The sequence below is a fragment of the Lycorma delicatula genome, chromosome 4, assembly GCF_047948215.1.
Source record: "Lycorma delicatula isolate Av1 chromosome 4, ASM4794821v1, whole genome shotgun sequence".
NCBI lineage: Eukaryota > Metazoa > Arthropoda > Insecta > Hemiptera > Fulgoridae > Lycorma > Lycorma delicatula.
The window spans coordinates 206,640,806-206,664,502 of NC_134458.1; positions in this window are offsets into that span (position 1 = coordinate 206,640,806).

Below are 23,697 nucleotides of genomic sequence, written 5' to 3' on the forward strand. Positions count from 1 at the left end.
TTAGCAGCTTATTAGACAAGGACAAATGAAAACGTCTGCCCAACCAGACCGTATGTCAACAACCAGAACATTTTCTTGAACTTCATCTCGAATTGCCTTCTTTTCTCTTTTGTATAAACTTTCCATGTTAGCGACGATTGAGCCTGTAGACCTAGGTACCTTACACTCTCAGTATGTGAAATTACAACGCCATCAAGTCCCTTCTCCTCATCGTGAATGTTACATGGTTCGATTTTGCTTGGTTTACGCGTATTCTCCATGTACTCAACCATCTGTTGATTAAATTCAACTCAAATTATTGGATGTTCGATGCTATAGTTGGGCTGGCATCAGCTGCGAAAACAGCCATGTCATCCACAAAGGAAGCGAGAGTAACCTCGTCTGTAGTTGAAAGGTCTGCAGTAAAAATGGAGTATAACATGGGTCCCAAGACAGAGCTCTGACTGGGAGTAATTTTCAACTTAATTTCGAAGAACGTGGACAGCTCCTGGTTATATTTCACCTGAGAGAAACGTCCTTCTAAGTAGCCGCGTATAATAAGGTAGAAAGGTTGAGGAAGGTTCATCTTCAATTTTTACAAAAGACCAAGGTGCCAGACCTTATCGAAGGCCTGTTGGATGTGTAAGAAATTTTTTTTCTCTTGAAGGCTTCTGCTGATTATATCTAAGAGCCTGTGTGTTTGTTTGACAGTGGAGTGCCCACAACGGAAATCCGAACTGATTGCCAGAAATTATACGGCCATGCTCCAAAATAGGTCACATCTTCCGAAGGAAGAACCTTTCGAAGAACTTCGATAAAATAAATAACAGGCTATTGACCTTATTGGCCACATCGTGTACCGGTATGCATGGTTTTGGGACCATGACTATTTGCGAAGCTTTCCATTCCTCTGCAATAAATGGAGGGATAAAAAATTCCTCAACATTTTTGCTTCTTTTCCGTTTCCGAAGAAAGACAAACTCTAATTAACAAAAGAATGAGCCAAGGATATAGCCTGTTTCCATTTTTTTCAATTTGTATATAAAAGAACCGATACACGATTTGAAAGTCAAATTTCATTATAGAGTAACTACCCGCAAGAGAAAAAACTAAAATGTGAGATTCGCTTATAACACTGTTACTTTAGTGGAAATAAAAAATGAGTTAGAAGAAATGCAGTATAATGTAAATTTATTCTAAGGAGAGGATTTCAGTCTGAATAAAACAATACGTAATAAAATATGGCAGAAAGATCGTTAATGGAAAATTAAATAATATAATAGGTGAACATAATAGAGAATAAATAAATTAATGCTGGTAACTAAAGCAGATTAGCACAGGCAAGAAGAGCTCTTGTGCAGAAAACAAATTTGTTAGTACTAAATACATATATAAAAATTCTTGAAAATAGTCGTATGGATGCAGTGATTTATGATAATGAAAAATAGATAGTAAAAAATGGTCTAAGAAGTAATAGAGCCTTTGAAATATAACGTTGCAAGAGAATCTTGAAAAATAGTTGGGTCATGGGTTAGTGAATCACGTATTCTATGGTACCCATGTTTAGTAGTTTTTTTTTTTATAATAAAGGGACGTATAGAAGATCTACAAGAAGGGAAGGATTGAACAAAAAACATATGAAACATGTAATTGAAGATGTAAGAGGGTCATTCAATAATTAAAGACACAAATTGCTCTGGAACTAAAATTTATTAGTTATTAGTTTTATTTAATCAAGGTGACGTTTTTCACTTTTCAACCTAATCTTCAGCAACATTAATACACTTATCCAATCTCTGAATCAGCTTATTTATACTTGCTGCAAAGAAATCTTTATCTTGATGTAGGAACCAATTTACCACATTTTCTCTGATTTCATCATTGTTATTAAATTTCTTACCATGTAGCGCCTCCTTGAGCGAACCAAACAAGTGGAAATCCGATCGGTTCAAATCAGAACTGTATGGTGGGGGGGGGGGGGTGATAAGATAGTACTTTTCGATGCAATCTCTCGATGGTTTCTCAAGTTATCTGAGTCGTGTGATGCTGGTCATAATCATGAAACAGAATGATGCCTTTACGCTAAGATCCAGGGCAATTTTTCAATACTGCTGGCTTCACTTTTGATAAGAACGTAGTTGTATAGAAATGGGATTTTGGGAGAATATTATTGACCTTTGACTCCGTGACTTCAGATTGGGTGGGGGCGGCCTTGGACCCGGATGACGGTCATCAAAAAAAAATTAAGATCTTTTTTTTAAATTAAAAACAATCAAGGTCATACATAAAAATCGTGGTCATCATTTGCTCCCGAGTCAGTTGTGGCATCATCTGACTAGTATAAATAGGCGCCAAGTTTTCACAGGAAATCATACCGCCATCTCACTGCATATAGGGACAACATAACTTTCGATTTAACAATCAGTTAAAAATCAGTAACCAGAGGTGGCACCTGGTGAACAAGAAACCTCCCACTACTCATATTACTCGATGTGAAGAATGCTTTTGGATCAGTACCCTGACCAGCAATAATAGCCCTAATAAACATGAACATCAGCAGATACCTGATTAACCAAATCAATCAGTACTTATTTAATAGGCATATTCAGGTTAAGACCGTAGATGGCAAGGTGAATTATCAACTGTTCGGAGGAGTTCCCCAGGGATCAGTTCTGGGACCCATATTATGGAATATTTTTTACGATGGGATCTTCAGACTACCCTACCCGGAAGGCGTAGACATTGTCGGATATGTAGACGACGTGGCCGTCCTCGTAAAAGACGAGGAGATTGACCAACTCTAAAGTACAGCAAATCAGGCCCTACAGTTAGTAGATAACTGGCTTAACAACAACCAATTGTAGATGTCTCCAACCAAGTCAAAATGCATCCTACTCTCGGGCAAGAGAAGAGTCAGGAGCATAAATATTGAGATAAGAGGTGAAAACATACGGGAAGTCAACAACGCAAAATACCTAGGAGTGTACGTAGACAGAAGCCTAAAATTCGGCCAACATATAAACATGGTCTGTCAAAAGGTTGCCCCAACAACCAAAGCCCTAAGAGCATTATTTAATAATCGCGGTGCACCAAAATTGGCAGTTAGGCGGCTCATTACATCAGCAATGATGTCAACTATACTATACGCAGCCCCAGTCTGGGAAAGTGCTATGAACGTAAAACGTAACAAAAGAAAAATGAGAAGCGTACACAGAGTGGCCTTAATCCGAGTAGTTCTAGGCTACAGCACTATATCTTACGACGCATTATGTGTACTAGCTGAGATTCCTCCAATAGATCTTCAAATAAAAGGCAGAAAAATGAGGGCGGAAGGTATGACAAAATCTGAGGTGGAAAACATGATTATTAACAGTTGGCAAACCGTTTGTTCCTGTGGTTGCTTCGGCGCTTGCTGGGGCTGGTGCTATCGGTTTGAGGCAGGCATGAAAAGACCGAGACCCGGTCCTCCGAGGGCGGGGGGGGGAGGAGACGGCATAGCCGGGTCTTCCTTGCGTGTGGAGGATTAGAGGCAGGCAATATGAAAAGATGCGGAACCGGGGGGGCTGACCTACCGTGCCGGACGTACTGCCGGTGGGTGGGAAGGCCCTCTTAGAGTCATAAGGACACGTCCCTGGGCCGCGTATACTTTAGTGGATGTCCGGCCCAGGGATAAAGGGGAAAAAAAAGGTGAGTCAAAGTATTTAAATATAATTAATGTAATATTTTTCGAATTTGAATAAATAAGCGCTAACATTAAGTCAGGAAATTAAATGATGAATTAATAGTAATATTTATTCCGGTTTCTTTTCAGGGATATTTCTTGTGATGTAATTTTAATTAGTAGTCTGCCTACATCAGCTTTGTTATCAGAATTCGAGAAAAACCAACATCGTTCTACAAGGGTTTTTGTTTGGTAAAATTAATGTAAGTATAATTAATTAATTAATCGTGCTGAAAGAAATTGGTTGCATTGTGATGTGGAGTTTTTGTAGATCTATTATTTTATTATGTCTAGTTAATAAGTTAAAGTGCTGATGCTTATTATATTAACGATTTAAGGAGTTTTAGATGGAAAACATATAGTCGGCCTAATGAAAAAGTAAAAACGATAGCCGATTACGCTGTTACGTTAACTGCAGATTGTCCTTGTACAGAAAATATTCAGTTAGTAGGCGATAACAGGCTTTCGGAAAAACCTGAAAAAATAATGAAAAAAGCCTAAAAATGCCCGAAAAAGCCCGACAAAAATTTGAAAAAAGCACGCACGCTAGCGTGCAGGCCTTTTTAGGCTTTTTTGATGGGTTGATGAAGACGTTGAAATAAATTTTTATCGCCCGCTATCGATGTTGCTTTCCTTACCGACAACTAAAAATCCATATTTCGTCCGGTCCCAAGCCTTGTTACATATTTCTTTATACTTTTCGAACGAAATATCGGGCGTCACATGGTCGAAATATATATGTCTTAGGTTTCTATCATCTTGATGGAAAACCATAAGAAAATTAGCGTATCGTGAAACAATTGTGTAGAAATTTTACTGTATGTCTTAATCATATAAAACATAAATTTTATTGTGTCGGTCCATGGTGAAATATTTCGTTATGTTGTTTTATTTTTCGCATATTACGTGGTCGAATATCGTTATCGAATTTTGATTTGTTTCTTCCGGCCCTACGATAACGTCTTTATCGCTAAAAGTATAGTAACCTATTTCTTCAATATCGGTGAGTAATGCTTTTAGAAATAAATTCTTGGGCTGGAACAGAGATTTGAAAGAAAACGTATATGTTGCTGAACCTGAACTCGCTAGGATCGAACTAAAAGTTAAAGATCGTAATAGTCTTGCCTGAATTTGAAGCACCTACCACCAAACATCTGATGCTGTCTGGAAAAAGGGGATTACGCCTCTTTTTCGAATTGAAGTCGATTACATCGCCTACCAATCTGTCGAAATAAACTACTGTTAGTTTACGATCCTGCTCTTCAGCATTCATCTTCGCTACTAAACATTTTTTTACCGTACGACTTACTTTAAAAAATCCTTCTTTTCTGTCCATGAATCGTGTTTTTCGTCGAACTCCAACCATCTAACGAACAGTTTATCGCCCTTGTTTTTAATACTTTTTCACCAAGTAAACACATTACCTTTCTTGGTTCTACTCGGTTATTCAGCAGAAAAACTTCCAAACTTCCATTTACTACTTCCCCCTTCCCATCTTTAAGAATGTATGTTACAGGATGAGTCAGTCTAACCTTACAAACATTCGTCCAATTCGGACGATAACCTTTCGCAAACGTCTTTTTATACTTACTAATTCTCACCTTATTGTTCACATTAAATTTAATTTAATAAAATGTCTAAGATAAAGAAAAAACCCGCAGCAACAAGTCTTATTTGCAGGAAAACTGTATTAATTCCGGTGTAAAGTTGGTGCCTTATTTATACTAGACAGATGAAGTCACCACTTCCCGACTCGTGCGCTAAAACATAACCTCGATTGTTTTTTTTTTATGACCTTGAATTTATTTTATAACCTTGATTTTTTTGTATTACCTTGAATTTTTAATTTTTTTGATGACGTCTTCCGAGGCCAAGACCGCCCTCGCCCTCTCTGACCTCACGGGTCAAATGATAAGGTTGTCCGAGAATACAATTTCTGTGCTACTCATGTCACAGTTGTATTGCTTGCTATCTTCTAGAAAATCGAAAAAATTCTTTTGCATTCCGACAGATTGTTATTATAATTTTTCCTGGTGATGATCGGGTTCGAAAATTTTTCTTGAAAGTTTACCTTGTTTGCTTCCACTGCACGCTCTCTTTTTTTATTCCGATTCATAGTGGTAAATCCTTGTCTCATCTCAGATTAGAATACAGTGAAAAAAAGCATTCTCTTTTCTGCTGATACCGTTGATTCAGCACTTTGCATATGCAAAATAATGTCTTTTTGTGGTGATCTGTCTTCTCTCTTGGAACCCATCTTGCGCTTGTTTTAAGTACTCGAGCTTGACAATGTTATAAACTGTCCGACACTTACTTGTAGTTTTTCAGCTATAATCTCAATTGTAATCCGTTGGTTTTCTATAATAGACTTTCATCCAACGGATGAAAGTCTATTATAGTTTCAAGTTCTGGAATTGAAACTTCAATGGAAATCCAAAACGATGTTCGTTAGCCACTGAATTTTGGCCGTCTTTAAATACTTTTATCGCTTGTAAAAATTTCTGCCGTTCATACAACTTTTTCTATATTGTTTGATCATACGAGGGTATATGTAAACCGGTTTTAGATCTTCGGAAAGCAAAAACAATCACTGCACGCTATTCAGTTAATAAATATACATATTTAATTTTCTAAATGTAGGACTACATGATTTATACTTAACGGCGCCATATAACAATCTGACAGCCCTTTTTTGTCTTAAAAGATAGTTTTGACTTTTGAGGGAACCGATGGAAATGAAATTATACTTTATACGAGAATATATATGGGAATATTAGATATTTATTAATAATTTGATTGATTTTGTTCCAACAGTACACCTTGATTTTGTTACAAACGAAATCAATTTGTTCACTCCACAAGAACTTGTCATCTAATTAAAGACCCAAAAATGTCGCTTTGTGAGCAACAGAAAAATAATACTATCTTTATCATTAATAGGAATTAGTATCTACGCGATCAGCAATGTTATGTCTACCTGAGAAGTACGATGCAATGGTTTCATCCATATCTATCCAAATTTTAAGCGATTAATTATGTAGTTTAAGGGTTATAGTGTAGCACTGTTGTCCAAAATGACGGAATTTTTACATGACAGTAAGTTGTAGTCATTAATTACAAGTATAAATATGATAACCTATTTATTAATTTGAAATTTTTAATAAAGTTTTTAAATTTGTAATGTTAACTGCAATTTTTTCTCTCCCTAAAATTATTTATTTTAAAACTGGATTTCTTTCTACGTAATGAAACTATGACACGCAGTATTACTTCTAATTTATTGTCATTGGAAGAAGATAGTTATCGTTGTCAGCCTTTCAATGCTGGAGGAGGTTGATAATTCGAGATTCGATCAAACAAGTTGTATTTTAATACTTAGTTCTATACCCGGCAAACATTTCTTCTCTCATTTTAATTAATTGTACATTCATGCCTGGCGTTCCATGGATTTAAGAAGCTACTGATATACTCGTTACATGAAAAATGGATGCAGTATTTTTAGAAACTAAATAAAGAAAGCTTTAATTCAGTAGTCTCCGTAGTATTATATTTATTTATTTATTTTTTGGTCGATGAAATTATACAGAAGCTTTGAAAGCTTGTAAGTTGAATATGGAAATAGAATTCTGAGTGTAATAAAAAATGACATATCTTACCGGGATGGTTCAATCTAATTTATTTTAATTTTCTTCGGTTAGGGAATCGCATCAAGGATGGTCCTTTATCTTCTTTCGATGAAAAATTATTCTACATAGAATTTTTTCCCCGACCTTTTTACTGATTTTTCGATATCCAACGGGAATAAAATACGTCCTTGTTCCTTTCTCTATCAAAGAATTTCTTTTGCAATTTAAAAATCAAAAAAGTTTTGTATTTGTTCCATTTTATATTTATAAATGTGTTCTCCAGATCTACAAATGCTATTTACTTAGCTTTATTATACTTAAATCTGCGTTCTAAGATTAATCTTTTGAAATTGAACTAGACTATAAATTAATATAATGGAAGAAATCATTATTATTACTGCATTAAATGTATAGTAAAGGAAGCCGATTAAATAATAACATAAGCTTTAATTTTATTTAAAATATCTATTTTCATGATCATAAAAAACAATACATCGTAATAAATATCAGTGTAAATCAGATACAAGAATGCTTTTTGAATTTTTTTAGTCTACCTGGTAATGAATTTTAATATGTTCATGATTAGTTAAAAATACAAGTCGTATTTAATTAACGATGAAGATGCCGTATATTTTCTTCAAAGAGAAACATACTTAATTGCAGTATTTCAGTTCTAGTGACACATCGATTAAGAGTATCGGGTTATAAAAGAGTCAGTATATCAGCTTCATAGGTGGGATTCAATTTAACTTCTATTAAGTACGGACTGGTAGCGTGTATATACGTATAGTTATAAATGAGTATAATGGTTAATAAAAATATGATAATTTATGTTGTCTCGTAATCTACCGTGAGACGTAATATTAACCACATGTCTACAGATATTTTTTTAAATTTTATTCACCATAATTAAATGATTCATGCATGAAGCAGAATAGTAATGCGCCTTGTACACCGGTTGTTATATTTAATTAAATATTATATTACATTAAACGATTTATTTTTGATTTAAGTGATATTAATGACATTTAAAAGTTGTAAAGTTCAGAATAACTAAGGTTGTAAAATTGTAAAAGAAACCCTTTTATCTAACACTATTCTAACGGATTTATCGTATTTTATTTGAAACACTTCATAAAGAATAAAATATTTTATAAGTAAATTTTTTATAATTTAAACGTAGCACAATAATTAAGCCTATATGTAACAGGTTACATTTAACTGTTAAGAATTAGCTGCCCAATATTTAAGATGGTAAAAAAAAAACAAACTTTAGTAAAAAAAAAAACAAATGATTAATTCGACTCTTATATTACACATCAAAATCAGAAATAATTTATTTTCTAATAATTTACTTAAATATTTCTTAATCAAGAAATTATAAATTTTTAAAATACAAAAGCTTTTATAATGTGCTTTTGTTAAATATAATTCAGCTTCCACGGTGCATTGAACAATTTTGTAATTAGAAGGGTCACTATTTATTTCATTTATTAATTTAATATTCTTATTATATAAAACAGTAAAAAATGAATAAAAATTGTCAATATATATAAATATCCAGGTGATTCACGATGTAACAAACTTTCTGAATATGTTCAACTCGTGAAAATAAGAACAAAGTTCATGTAAACATTGGTTCGGAAACGTTTACTTTGGGAATATTTGCTGGCGAAAGATTTCGCCCTGAATTTTGTGCCTTCGGTAAAATTAAGCCGGATTTTAATTCTTAGGACCCCCGTGAAGAAGTAATCTAGATTTAAAGAAGTAATCTGATTTAAATAAATAGGAAAAAGACTCAAGGCTGTATTTTTACTAGTTTTCGAGAAATCTGTAGTAAAAGACAAAAGATTGGGGTCGAAAAACACACTATTTTACGTTTGGCGTAAAATAACTTGTTAGGTGTCTATTATACACATAAAAGTTTTAAATAAAACTTGTAGAAAATTTTATTCTGAGTAAAATGGTATAAATAAAGTCCAATGAAACTAAATAAAAGCATAAGAATTTCAAAGTTTGTTAAAAACAAAACAAATGAAAATGCGTTTGATTTTAACAAGAGATAAAACCAATAAATTCTCTTGTACCTTCTGTATATTAATAAGATAAAGTTTATCTTTACGAAGTATTCGCTGTACTTTGGTGTGTGTTAAACCAGTGTGGTAAGAAATTCTTCTGGTACTGATGCCCGGGCTTCGTTCAGTGTACCGAGTTACATTTATTCCCTTCGTCCTCGTTATCAAATCAATCACAAATTCTCTACAAGTTTTGTTCAAAAAATTTGTGTTCATTACCCATTCAACAACGTTACTTTAATCCAAACACAAAATAGTGTGTTTTTCAATCCCGATCTTTTGTCTTTTGCAAACATAGCTTTCTCGAAAACTATTAAATATGCAGTTCTGGACCTTATTTTTTTTTTTCAAATTTTCACGTCAAATTTCATACAAAATCACTAAATTTAGACTTTAATTTGGGTCACAAGAATTACAGTCTGGCTTGATTTTACCGAAGGTACAGAAATCAGGGCGAAATCTTTCGCTAGTTGACACTCGCTAACGAAAAGAACATGTCTGAACGTTTGTTACATTCTTCGTGAATCACTCTGAATAATTCAACTTCCGTGGTATACTGAAAAATATTATTTTTTACTAAAAACCCATATATAATTTTTATTACCTTATAACTTTATATTTATCATAAGAATATTTTCTGCTACGTTTCCCCGTATCAGTGTATCAGCTTAAGTATGTTTTTAACAAAACAATATTATACGAGTATATATATATATATATATGTGTACAGTACGATAAAAAAATTAATGAAAAATATTTTCATTAAGTAAAAGGTCTCTATTTCTTTAATTTCTATTGTTTAATATTCTCATTATATGTAACAGTAACGAGTAAAAAATGCCAAAATATATAAATATACAGAGTTTCCCACAAAGAAACGGAGAAACTTTCAGGACATGTTCTACTGGTAAAAATAAGTGAAAAAGGTTCATATAAACATAGGTCTAGAAACGCTTTGTTTTCGACTTACGGCTTGAGAAAGATTTCGTCCGGATTTCAGCTCTTCTAATAAATTCGCCCTATTATAATTATTGGGACACAAATTAAGGAATAAAGTTGGTGGTTTTTTGTGTAATTTGAGCTAGGAAATAGGATAAAACAGATCCCAGAAATGTAAATCCAGTATTTTTTAAGATATTTGACGTAAAACACAAAATTCGGTGTCAAATAAGCAAGTTTTTTTTATACAGTTAAAACTTTAGCTGTGTACTCATACCCATTAATTTACCGAGGTAAAACGAAATAACGCAAAAAACTAAATTGAAATATATGTTGCTTTAGAAATCATTAAAACAATTTTATTGTGTAGGTTTGCAATACTAACAGCTGGTCAACAATGAAAATTGTGAATGAATCTGTTGACTAATAAATGCGGAAGATTTAGTAACAAAACTTGTAGGGAATTTAATTCTGAGAAAGTTAATGTAATACAGCCAATAAAAAGTAAATAAAAACTTTAAAAATTCGGTTTTTTATTATAGAAAAATAATTTCCATTGTTGACCAGCTGTTAGTATTGCCAACCTATACAATAAAACTTTTTAAAGTTTCTAAACTAACATGCATTTCAATTTAGTCTTTTACATAATTATTTCGTTTTACCTGTGCAAATTGTAGAATACACACTGCTAAAATATTTTTTTTTCATTTTGTATTTCTTTTACAGAAATTAGCATTTTTGTTTTTAAAAATAATATATATTAGGTACAGAAAGAATAATACGATTTTCTGCCTATTTTTCTTCAATAAAAACCCGATTTTTTAAAGTTTTTATTGGCTGTGTACATAATTTTTTATAATTAAATTGTTTCTAAGTTTCGTTTCTAAACTTCCTCATTTATTAGTCGTTTAAAAAAGCTATTGAACTACAAACCTAAAAAAGCTTGCTTTTCGACCCCGAATTTTGTGTTTTACGTTGGATATCTTAAAAACTACTGTATAGTTTTGGGACCAGTTTTATCCTATTTCCATGCTCAAATTACATAAATTAACCACCAGCTTCATTACTTAATTTGTGTCCCAATAATTACAGTAGGGTTTCTTTTTATTTGAAGAGCTAAAATCCGGGCGAAATCTTTCGCTAGCCATAACCCGAAAAAAAGCGTTTCCAGACCCATGTGTATATGTACTTTTTCGTTATTTTCACCAGTAGAACATGTCCTGAAAGTTTCTCCATTTCTTCGTTGACTACCTTGTGTATACAGAAAAAAAGAATCTAATGAACCTTGGATAAATTTATTTAAATAATTCAAATTTTTAAAATCTCGTTTGTAAGAACAAAATTTGATTATTTAAAGTTTTATTATTTATCACACGCGAACAGTGTCGATAGTAACATAGTTTTTTTTTTTGTACAATTATTTTTACTTTAATAAGTATAATTCAGTATTTCTTTTGATAAATATTTGTATAACGTCAGTTTCAAGTCAGTCATCATAGATTCACCCCGTCTGACTCGATAACGTTGTTCCGTCTCAATATATCTTGGTGGAACCTTTCTCCTTGTTGGTCGCTGATGTCACCCGAGTTTAAAGGGAAAAAGTCCAAATGAGAATGTAAAAAATGAATTTTCAGTGACATTCTGCTGCCAACATTTTTGTACTTCACTAGAGTTCATTTATAAGCCGATCATGGTTTCAGCTTTTTTTTTTAAGAAAACCAGTAACGACATCTTTGAATGACTTCCATGTTGCTAACTCTTTAGGATTCAGTTTACTGTCAAATATATTTTCACGAATTAATTTTTTTTATTTGTGGCCCGATGAATATTCCCTCTTTTAATTTCACTTCCCTTAATTGTGAAAAAACCTGAACTAAATATTTAAAGCGGTCTTCATCTTTATATAATGCTTTTATAAAATTCTTCATCAGGCTTAGTTTTATGTGTAGAGGTGGTAAAATTATACGATCTGCTTCGACAAGGGGAATATTGACATCATTTTCTTTTCGCGCGGTAAACTAATTTCTTTTTTGGCGAGTCTTTAACTGCGTAGTGTTTATCTATAACCTGATTGTCCCGCAAACACAAGAAACACATATATTTTATAAAGCCACTCTGGAGACCGAGAAAAAGCGTTTTCGCTATCCGGTCAGCGATGATTCGTCACGAGTGTTCATCATACTTAATAGCTTTTAACATTTTTGACATACTTTCATGTGTTTCTTTCATTCTTACAGCATATGCTACTGGTATAGAAGACAACTTATTAAAGTTATGCAACAACACTGTCTTTATTCTTCTTTTTGACTAGTCTATAAATAAACGCCGATCATGAATAATATATTCAATGTTCGGTTCAGACACTAGCCCCCTAACATCATGGCAGGAACAAATTAAACCAGCTCTTCTAAATCATTTTAGTAAATTTTCGTGTAGATTACAATATACTGAAATTTTAGAATCGTTTTTTAATAAATTTAATTCTTTAAGACGTGAACTTAAGAGTTCTGCGTGTTGTTTAGACAAATACAAGTTACATATTAGGTCGCTCAGTTCTACTTGCATGATGAGATGAGGTTCAGTATTTGATTTTTCCGGAATGCAATTAATATCTATTGAAGTTAAGGATTCAAAAATTGAGCCTTCTGAGGAATTAGAAATTTCTTTCCAAGAAGTTGGAGCGGTCGGAATCGGTAAATCGACACCATAAAGTACTGGTCTCATATGCGATTCTGCTTTTATTGTTTGTATTGAAATTTATATCATTTGTTAAGCAAAAATAGCAGTCATCATACTGGTTAGTAGGCTCTCACCAAATCATAGGTACGCCAAAAGGCAAATGCTCTTTTTTTTTTCCTTTTAACCACTGGGTTAGTTTAACGTAGTACTTGATGCGTGCTATACATGGAGCCAGGATTTATCTTGGTCTCCCAAAGGACAGTCAAAATAATGTTTGTAAGTAGTTTTCAGCAGATTTGATACTTTCTTTCGTTGTCTTTTCGTTGAATTCTCCGCAAACTTAACAAAAGATATTTGGGGAATTTTTACAAATCCGAATTTTATTCATTGTAAAATTGAAAATGTTTAATGAATGAAAGTAAACTGAAATATTACGGAAATACTTATTTAATTATAAAAATAATTAAGTTTTAATTTATAAATGCTTAATTACTTAAAATACTTTATAAAACTGATTCACCATGAAGTGTAATAAAACACAGCACGAAACACAACTTAAAAAGTCTTGATGTTCAATAAAATAATACCAAAAGTTGTTCTATCATAAAAATCTTTCTCTAAATTTATGACATCATTTATGAAACAATCTTCATAATATGGGTATGATAAAACCACTACAGCAACTAAAGAACACAGCAAATCATACCAATAGCTGAACTCATACTGAAGAAAATTTCACTACGTTGAATTACTCATCACTTGACTCACTGACATGTCGGGTTTGACATGAAATAACATCATTCGACTGTTTTGTATCAAACATAGCTCTACAGCATGCATTACAGTACAGATCAGATGTGAATAAGCAAACATATAGTCGTACTAAGTTATTTTTATTGTTTGTTCCACGAACGATGGAAAAAAAATTATAGGATTGTAACTTACGAACGTTACCTGATGGGTTGTTTCGAAATTCATATTCAGATTCAGCGTATAAGATACTGTATACAACACCTACTACCTTTTCAGTTCCGTATTTTATGTTGACCAGTGTCTATTAAAAAAAAGAATTCTGTAAAAAAAGTAATATGTAAGGACGTTCACAACGTTCAATATTTAACTGTTATTTTAGAAATGTAAGTAGCCTATGACTAGGTTACTTAATTTTCAGTGGCACTGAATTTGTCGAAGAAACCTATCAGATCAGATTAATATCTGGTAAAATTGCCTGAAATAATTTTGACACTGATAATGTTTGTCTGTTGTGCGTGTCAGAGGGTTAACGATACCTTCTCATTTCTTCATTAACTGTCGGACATTTCTTCACATTAGGATCTATTTATGGTACCTTTTTCCGTCCCTCACATTTCTCTCTTATCAAAAGTACCTACAAATTTTAAAATGTTATATCACTAAAATCTTTACATAAGTTAAAAAAATATTTGTTTTTTGTCCTAAATTCGTTTAAGTTTATTTCTTTTATGATAACTACCCTTTATGATCTTAGATAATCTATTTTTAATTAAACCTTGAGGCAATTGTTGTATTTTAATGTATTATTTAACTTTTTTTTTATATTATACTGGTTGACCCGGCATTGCTTTGCTATTGCCAGAATGTTTACCACAATTCAAACCTCACCAATCTCACTATTAGATAAATCATAAAGAAACGTATAAATGTAACCTTTAACCTGTTAAACCTGTAACTTCTTTTATCAAATTTAATGTCGTATATATTGAGAAATATCTTCTATATCGAATGTCATTGTCTATATCGATCGTTGTCTATGTCGATATCGACTTCTTCAGACAGTTATTTGCGATTAAATTATTATATTATTAAATTTTATGGAACTAATAATATAACACGTAAACACTCCCGGGACAAATAATAATAAATTATAAAATTTTCAGCGAAATCGGTTAAGTAGTTTTTGAGTTATTAGGGCACTTACAAAACAAAGATTCTCTTTTATTTTTATAAATTTATTGATAAACGTTATACACATATAACAATGTTTTTTTGTTTTTCTTTTGATCATTAAATATAGGAAGAAAAAATCCGTTTTATTATTATTGTGCAAATGATTTTCAGTTACATTATATTCGTAAATTTTCGGTAATTTAAATTAATTTTAATTTGTTGACTTAGGTGAATACTTTAAAATAGAATTTTCTTAAAAGAACTCTATCAGCATTACGATTGCCTATATTTTATTTGAGTATTTATTTTGTATAATCAATAATACAAGTAAATAAATGTGTTGGTTTTGTTTAAATGTATTCTAATATTTTTTTTACTTTCCCTGTTACGCCAGTCAAATTATATAATACCTTGTACAACTTTTTCATTGCAAAACCTACTTAAATTTTAATTGCTCTTAAAAAGATAAAACAAAATTTAATAATAAAAATTAAAAGACTTAGAGCTAAATAACAAAAAAAGAGAATATTACATTTTTGATCGGAAGGGAATAACTTTTAAAAAAATCTCTAAAAACATTTTTTAGAAAAATATTAAAACGGAGCGGAAATAGAGAAAATAAATAAAAAACATATTTTTTAATTTTAAGGCGTGGGGGTTGATTTTTTGAAACCTTTTTTGATTATTTATATATACCATACAGGTAACAAATTTGATTTTTTTCTAAAAAGTTATATAACTATAGAAGTTTTTCTAAAATGCCATTAAAGAAAATAGAAACTGGTTTTTCGCAATATCTCCTACTTCCAATTTAAAAAAAAAAGTACAATCAATGCCCTCATATTTAGAAATATTTGAACAGAGTTTAAAGAAAATCAGTGCGACACATACGTACGCTCATACATACATATATATGTTTTATTTTTGTTTAGATGAACTAGTTGGACCCTAAAAAATGGAATTATTTGCAAAAAAAAACTCGAAACCTCATTTTTGACATGATCACCACAACAGATCTTCCCTTTTAATATAGTTATTCTAGATATATTCGCCGGGAAAGTAAAACGGAATTTTTTTCAATAAAATATTACTATTAATAAAAGAATATTAGCCCCCCAAAAAATTATTTTTAATTTTTTTTAGATTTCAAAATCCTACTACTCTAATACAAAATTTTTATTAAAAGTTATGTATAGGATATGTTACATCAAACGCGATTTCTGTATTCTGTATGGGTAATAGTTAAATATCTGAATAATACGTAAATAATTAAGTAGGGTCACAGTAAACTGTTTTTAAACATTTCGGACAATGCTGTTCAGAGTGTTCTAACTTATGGAGGGAGTTAAACATTCCTTCCCCCCCACAACTACATCTTCAAAGAAGCACGTTTTAGGACCGGTTCAAGATTGTAAGATGAGTTAACCCTTTTAAAACCAGAAAGACTGCTTTGTAAGTATTTATTTAGTAACGTGTGTGACTTATTATTAAGCGTAAGAATACGGTTTCTTTTTGCAATAGCTGCATGCGTTACACTTTATGGAATTTTTGTTAAATTTTAGAGGATAAATGTTAGTGTACGTTAATCATCATTATCTTTTCTCATAGCGTATTTGAGTATTTTGTTGTCAAATAAAAAAAAAGCAAAATAATAAAATTAATTGACTTGGTGCGTGTTACACGTAATTATAGTATTCTGTATTTTATTTCCAACAAAACTTGAATTATGTTACAGTATGCTCTAATCCATCTTGTTTTTTTACGCTTATTCGACCGATGCGGAACGGAGTTTCGGCGAGTTCAAATAAAAAGTATTAATGAAAAATAAGAAAAGAAAGCGGAAGAAGCATTAAAATGTTTGCCTAAAATTTTGTATACACATTTTAAATTCTTAATCGGTGTCTTTTAATGTGACCTTAGTATTCCAAACAAACCAAGAAAGTTCACTGTACTCGTAATGGTGATGTTGCAGTTCATAACTTATTATTTCCAAAGTTTGTTGAGGGTATATGAGTGTATGTGAGTTTTTTACAATCTAGCTACAACAGTTCAACAAAATTTTCTTTATAATGAATAATTTTATCTAAGATTGGGTAATATTTCTCAATTATTTTATCATATTTATATTTAAAAATTATAAATAATTTTTACTCTTTTTAAGCTAAATTAATCGCGATTAAGTTTTTAAATTTTGTTAAAGTATTTTTAACCGACTTCAAAAAAGAAGGTTATTTATTTGACCGGTATATATTTTTTATATTTGTTCGAGCATAACGTTGTTCTTATTAATCAGATTGAAATAAATCTTATTGTAATCGACGCATTTGCCTTTCGCGGTGGTACCATGATATTGAAAAAAACTTTAGACGCAAAAAATCTGTGTGAAAATTGATAAAAAACTATTTTTCGCCGTCCGGTGGGTAGATGGGAACACTGGGGATCCTGATATTCTATGCGTATTCGTCACGTTAGGTGATGTTATATGGAGTTCTGTAGGTCAGGTAATGCGATTTTCCGCACAAGGTATGTAGCACCGTCAATAAAATCATCAAAAATCGAGATATCTCACCTTATACATTTCAGACCAAAAATAAATTAATGTGACCTTAGTATTACAAACAAACCAAGAAAGTATTATTTGGTAAGTATATATATATATATACTCGTATATATACATTACATATAACATACAGCATCGGTAGGGACAGTGGGAATCTTATAATTATATATACGTGCATCACATTACACGGTCTTGGAATTGGTAGCATTTTTTTTTAAAAATAATTATCGGTTTATTTATTTCTCTTAATTCTCCAGTACTTAATTTGTTTAACCTCCCTTTTATATTTCATCTTCTGATTTTTTGTTTTTACTGAAATAGATAGGCTGTTTACGGGTAATTTATTTAAATACTCTTTATAGATAAAGACCAAACTTTAGCATAGTGTTGGTTAAATTTGAAAAATTAAAAAATTGCCAGTTATCTATTAAAAACTTTGTCAGACTTTCCCGAACGACCATTCAGTTTATTATTATTGTTTTGTCAATTATTAATTCATTTCTAACAAAGTTATTATCCCTAACTTCTACTTACACTACGTACCCTAATGTATTATAATTTATTTACTTCGTGTTTTATGACATTATTTTCAGTCATTAAAAAGTTAGTTTTTCGCCGTTTTGAGGTCTTACACTTGACTTACAAAATTGATGTTTATATATTTTATACATTTTAGTAAACTTAATATTAGTGTGTTTGAACTAACTTCATAGTTTATACGTAATTGCGTAATGATTATTACAAAATTTTGATTTTGGTTGGCCATTTTGAGGTGAACCTGACGGCTGATTTCGGTCATTCGTGTATTTTTGAAGACCTCTAACGTTGCTTAATCCGAATCCGAAATCAAAATCAAATTCCAGGGCAAAAAGTGTTCACACAATATCTACATACATAATATTGAATTCAATAACGAACTGTTCGTCGTTGAATATATGTTTTTTACTAAAAAAAAAAGGTAATCTATCGGTATTATTTTATATTTATCTTTTTCCTTTAAACATTTCCCCTCCAAAAAAATAAAATAATTTTTTTAAGGCACAAGTGTTGAAAAAGATTTATTATTTTTAATGACTACACGAATATTGATATTCTAATTTCCTATTAGAAGGTATACTGGGTTATATACAGAGTGATTTAAAGTATGGGAACGGGTTCGTACATCAAAACTGAAATATATTAGGAAGAAGTAATAAGTATGGATCTACATAGTTACAAAATTACTACTTTACTGTGTGTTTGATATTTTTATCGCCGACGAGGATCCGCCATGTTGAATCATGTAGTAAAGTTGACAGTGATTAGTTATTGTGTATTAGAAGGGGTGTGTTTTTGCGGGCCTGCTGGACGGGTCGGTAGTTACTTCCGCCGGTTAGTGGAATATTTTGGCAGAAAGAGTGACTGTAAATTCAAGGTGTTCCTTGACACCAGGGTATCGAGTGGGCAGGTGCTGAAGAGTGGCCTTCCAGAGAAGAGTCCGGTGGGGCCGCCTACAGCGACCGTTGTCTTGAAAGCACCGGGGAGGTTCTATGCGGACCTCCTGCGAACAGTGAAGAACAACGTATCGCCGAGCGAGTCTGGTGTACTGGTCCTGGTCGTCTTGAGTCTGATGTCGGCCCGTCAGGGTTAGGGGGAAGACCTTCTTCTTCGAGTGCGGGCCGAGGGGACGATGCTGAGCGGCTCCGTAGGGAGATTGCAGAGAAGGTAGATGGTGTTACAACGGTATTGGGAGGTAGGCGGGTCTGTGTCATTATTAAGGATGTGGATGCCTTAACACAAAAGAAGAGTTCACGAGAGATTTTCGTCGTGTTACCGCTGACTATGTTACGGATTATGTGCTTTCGATGAGACCTGCCTACGGGGCCACTCAGCTAGTGACGCTAGTTCTGCCACCCATCCTGGCGGATAGATTTCTGCACGACGGTCGGGTGCGGATTGGATGGGTGGTCTGAACAGTAATGCGACGGTCGTTGGAAGAGCGGTGCTTCCGTTGTTGGGAAACAGGGCACCGAGCGAAAATATGCAGTGGTCCTGACAGGACCGACTTATGTTTTAACTGCGGGGAGGTTGGCCGTGTCAAGATGAATTGCCAGCAGGAAGCCTGTTGAACTTCCTGCAAAACCTCTGGCCACGCTTTGGGGGGGGGGGGGGCGAGGTTGCAGAAATGTACTCCGGAAGTGAGGTGTATTCGCTACAGAGCATAGACTTATGGTGTCTCCAACGCGGGATAGCCTCGACCAGGAGGAGAGGGACGCTCCGTTTTCTCATCACCGATGAGTGTACGGGGACTCCTGGCGAAGCCATGATGGGTAAATCAGACCGTAGTTCCGGTGGGGGATGCCTTCGGAGGTTCCCCGTTAGAGACAAGGCGAGGGGAATGAAAGTCCGTGGTCCCGGTGGAGAATTCCTTTGGGGATTCCTCACCAGAGGCAAGGCGTAAAGACGGGAGTACCGGTAGGGGATCCCTTTGGGGTCCCCTCATTTGAGGCATGGCGAATAATCAAAAGACCGGGTCCCGATTCCTGGCTACGTGGATGGGAACTTGGGTTCTGTCGAGGTAATTTGAGTCGATGACATCCCCCGGAGCTGTAGTTATGCTTAATAGCGGGTCGGATCTGGGGGCCGGGTAAACAAAGATGAAAAAAAAAAACGTTATTGTGTATCATTATTATTATTACTACTTATTTTTGTGTAGGAATTATTTGGGCCAATTATTCCAACTTTAACTGTTTAAGATTTGTTATTGGATGTAATTCTGAACCTAATGCGAAATAAAAAAATTACTGCGGGGCGTTTTACTTCGTTTTATTACTACCGCGATTTTTCCGTTTTTGCAAATTTGATTGCTAATAATTCAAAAACGAAGGAATGTATTGAAAAACGGGTTTCGCTATCATTTTTCTCGTAAAATATTACATTAAAATTAATTGTATCATGCCCACTATCCTATTAAAAAAAAAATGTTTGATTCAATGCGGTAGATCCAATATGGCGGACAGAAATTACAAACATACAATAAGGTACTAATTTTTTACTATGTGTATCCCCACTGTTTCTACTCCTAGTATCCCTCAGTTATGAAGTACGAAGCCGTTTATGGAAACGTCTGTTAAAAGAGTAATATTAAAGTATGAACTTTAATATCAGTCTGTAGATGTCTTCCGTAATTTCATTTGTTCAGTTTTAACTTTGTGTGAGGTTTTCAAGACGATTTTTTACTCTATTTAACGACCAAAAACCATATTCAATCATTTCTTCTTCCCTTATCCAATTTCCCGGATCGGAGGTGATATCTTAAGCTTTCATTTCATAGTAGCTCTCAATTTTATCTAGTTAAAACCAACAATTATTGTCTCTCTCAATAATTAATCCGAATAACGCTTGGTATTTATTTCTACGTTTTCTGTGGGACATAGAGATGTCTCAATATATTCCAACTGCTTGATTGTTAAGGGAAAGAAACATGCATAGTAAAAAACTGAGGTATATTTATTTATTTTTAGCTACATTCGTCAGGTATGCACAAGAGATAGGAGGCGTGGATTTACATATTTCTTATAGTTATTTCATAAGCTCATTTTTATTTATGTTGAATTAAATTTCACGTTTACTTGCGGTGATTTAAAAAACGTTTATTGCAAATACAACACAAATCAACAAACCTTCGGTAAAGAGAAAAAAATTATGTTTAAATGTCACGAGATTTTCTACAAATCTGAAAATCCCATCATCTACTCCTTTGGAAAAAAAGAGTGTACGGTTGCTTTCTCTGAAAGCTTCATAGCCCTTTCTAAAGCTCCGAAAAAGAAGGCCTTTTAATATTTCTTATTTGACCAAGAATTGAAAGTAGAGCAACTTGAATAGAGCCTGTGAATTTTTTCTCTGCTTGTAATACCTTAAATACGAACCAAAACTGATTAAAAAAAAAAAAATGAATATTTTTGATATTAAAAAAAAATGTGGAGTTTACTTATGTAATATTGAAAAAAAATATAGTTAATTCAATAAAAAAAAAAGTTATAATTTAGAATTAATTGCTGTAAATAATACTTTGAAATCTAGTCATAATAAAAAAACTATTGTTTGAAAACAGAATTTTTCTGAGCATGCTGACAAATTATTATTAATGGAGTAATATCTTACTTTTTAGAAACAAAAGTGGAATAAATTCGAAATCTGTAAAAAATCATTTCTAAAACATTTCAAATAGCAGATTTATGAATGTAAATTCAAACATAATTGTTTCACATTTTCAACCTGATTTTATAAGTATCGAAGTAGATACCGTAATAAAGAATAATATTTTTAAAAATCGTACTGATCATCTAGTGGTAGGAGATTTGCTGAAATGGATTATAGATAAATTAGATCTTTGTTGTGTATTTTCACAACAATAATTCACTATTTTAGATATTATTTAATAATTAGTAATGACAATGGGATTTTATTATCATCAAATATTTTGAATTTATATTAACTTTACCTGTATTGTTTTAATCTTTCAATTATTACTTTTCCAGCTATTATACTTTATATAATTATTATAGCTACATTAAAGGGAATTTTGCTATATCTACAAAACGTCCATTGGACTTGCATTGCATATGTCGCATTGCTTTTGGCCTTATATCTCAGAATTGAACCAAACGATTTTCTTCAAACTTGGCTCAATATTTCTATATGTGGGACATTGATCGTAATAATTTTATTTCGAAATCCGTTAAAGGGGAGGGATTTCGATTTTCTTCAGAGGCATTTTAGAAAAAACTTCATTAAAGCAAATCCTTAACCACAATGCATACGTAAATAATCCAAACCCTTTTTCCAAAAAAAATCAACCTCTACTTCCTAAAAGTGATTTTTTTCTGTTCTGTTGCTCTATCTCCCTTCGGTTTAAATATTTGTAAAATTTTTTTTGAAAGTTTATTCTTCATTAAAGGGCTATAGAAATTACTACATTTTTAAAAAATTATAGACCCTGGACGTAAAATGCGAAAACGTTTTTTGAAATTTTTTTCTCTTGTTTTATCCTTTACTGAAGGGGGCATTAAATCTAGAGAAAACTTTACTTAAGCAAATTTGTTAAGCTTAACCTATACATAAAAATTATTATAAAGGTTCTCTTAAAATTTACTCACCGCCTCTAATATATATATTATACATATATTTAGTTCTAACTCTTTTTAATTATTATTATTGATAACCGGGAAAGTTATGAGATATATCGCCAGTTTTTTTTTGTTTACTTCTATATATTTCAGTTTTACGTGGATATGTAGTAGAATGCTTAGCAAAGACACTATTGTTGTATTTTTAAATATCAAACAATTTGAATATAAGTTAATAAATTACTATCTATCATCCGCCTTTTAAAAATAGAATTCTTTAAGTGTATCTACCATTATTATAATAGAGTAATTTATTCATCTTCTGTCAATATTTTTAAAATTTATATATTTTTTGGATTGTTTTTAAGTTTTGTTTTCGAAATTTTTTAATAAAAGAAATAAAAAAGTTATTCCATAGTTGTAATTTGAGTATCATATAAGTCACTGTTAATCATCTTAGTTTAAAACAGATGATCATTATTAATCACGGAAATTTGTTATAAAGTTTTGTTAATAGTTTAAAAGCTTATTTTAGGAAATAATGTCTCGCACGGTTGATGAATTTTACATAGTTAAAACTAAAATAAAAATTGTGTTTTATATAAGTATGTAATTGATTTGATACTCTGTGGATATTAAATTCGTTCATTTAGTATAGTGGAAAGTGGAAATAATTAATATAACAATATTATAAATTTTTCTTAAAGCTATGGATGAATAAAAAAATAATTTTCGTTTAATTTTTAACTGTTATAATTTTTTATGTATATTTTTTATTATTACTTAAATTTTTTAGAAATATTATCAATTTTACATAATAAGGTCAACTAATTTTATTAATGGAATAAAAATATTAGAAAATGGATTTAATAAATCCGAGAGAAGAAAAATAAGACCCGTACATGAAAAAATGGGCTGAATAATATATATATATATATATATATATATAAGAACATTTTGTTAGTGATCCATAATCAAAGCCCAGCAAAAACTACTAAAACTGATGAAAATTTGTATACATGCTCTTCTTACTGTGTAAGGTGCGCACTAAGAAAGGAATTCCGAGTTTAAAGGGTTAAAATGG